Below are 1,610 nucleotides of genomic sequence, written 5' to 3'. Positions count from 1 at the left end.
CCTCACAATAACAAGCATTGTGCATTATTTATAACAAAGTATTTAGAGGGAGTGCCTTAAAAAGACCATTCAAAATGATGCTTGTAACAGCCAGAACAATTTTTTTTTAAATCTGCAGACTCTGCTCATGCTAAATTTGGACAGTACATCAAAAACTGAACATGGAATCCAAATGAATTCTGCGTCATATAGCTGGAGCTGCGGGAAATAGTTTGCCAGAGATTCAAAGTCTGGTAAATAAGCCCCTAAAGGCTGACTTGGAAAAGCTTGAAAACTAGCTTTTTCCCATCAAGCATGGGATGAAAAGCAAACCTGAGAGCTGCCAATATTTTTCTCCTTACATTTGGAGACTGTGGTTTTTACCTTTGGTGGCGACTAGCTGGGGAAGAGAGGCAGAACGCTTTGTGAGAGCAGACCAGACATTTAACAGCTCAGGATTTCTTTGCTGACATTCATTAAAGAGTTCCTCTAAGGTTGAACAGGTTTGTTTTCTTAAAGTTCTTGAACAGCTTACTCACTAGCTAGGCTACTTCTACATTGCAGGCTTCTTGGGCTGTTTTGGCGCAAAAACTCTACAGTGTAGATGTAGCCTAGGAAACAGATTCTGCTCTGTGCAGCATGATGCACTGGAGAATGTGGGATAGTTTCAAAACACTGTAAAAAACCTCTTACCCCAAAGAGCTCAGGATAGCCCTAGGAGAGGGGCCTGGCGCTTTTGTCCTTGCTTTTAGGCTCCATGGCCCAAAAGCAACACAGGCAATGGGGCTTTTGTCCAGCTTAGAATTTATGCAGCATATCAAAATAAGATGTACCCTCTACAAAGCCCATCTTACTTGCCATGAGCCATCATTCCCAGGGTATACACAGTGTGATGGCTCCTAGACAAAACATGCAGTCAGCACTGAATCATCCTCCTTCAAACATAATCCCAGGAAGTACGGGTAGGGTTTTAGCACTCCAGTACAACCGTGGTGAAAGCCATATCAATACCTAGACCAGTGGTGGGCAACCTACAGCCCAAGGGAGATACTTAGTTTATCGTTCCCCATGCTCAAAGTTGCCGGATTCTGCTCATTTCTGTCCACATAGGTTTTTTTCCTACTGGTGTTATTAAAGTGACATGCACGTAAAGCCAGGGCACATAAGGTGAGGTGCATGCTGACTGGCTGAGAGCCATATGCTCTCTCTGCATCCAATCAAAGCACTACTATGGTTCAATCATCACCCTGCAAATTCTAGGTACACCAGTGCTGTTAGCAAAACTACTCTATCCCAGGAGATCGTTATGGTTACAACAATCTTATGGCCCACTGAGATGAAGAAGGGCCTCTCATGCAGCCCCACACACTAGCCTCGGTTGCTCATCACTGATCTAGACCAATGTGATAAACAAGCCCTATGTTAGTTTCCTACCCTCTGTCCAGGAGAGGAACTTAAGAGTCCGTAACAAGATAAAATCACAGTTACACCACCACAGGTGTCTGAATGGCTCTGAACTGAATTTCATTTACTTCAGATTGCTTCAGCTAGAAATGAAGGAAAGGAATCCATTTCAAACAAATTAATAACTGATGATTCACTTCCTGCTCTGATTTTCAGAGGGGCTGAGC

At 43.4% G+C, this 1,610-nt stretch overlaps 1 protein-coding gene across 1 annotated transcript in view; it reads left to right on the top strand.

Moving 5' to 3' along the window:
* Nucleotides 1-1,610, top strand: part of RASGEF1A (RasGEF domain family member 1A) — a 285,915-nt gene that overhangs the window by 82,982 nt on the left and 201,323 nt on the right. The gene's annotated exons all lie outside the window — the stretch shown is intronic.

The sequence above is a fragment of the Pelodiscus sinensis genome, chromosome 8, assembly GCF_049634645.1.
Source record: "Pelodiscus sinensis isolate JC-2024 chromosome 8, ASM4963464v1, whole genome shotgun sequence".
NCBI classification, from domain to species: Eukaryota; Metazoa; Chordata; order Testudines; family Trionychidae; genus Pelodiscus; species Pelodiscus sinensis.
The sequence above is the reverse complement of the archived record's forward strand: the minus strand, read 5'-3'. Positions and strand labels throughout refer to the sequence as shown.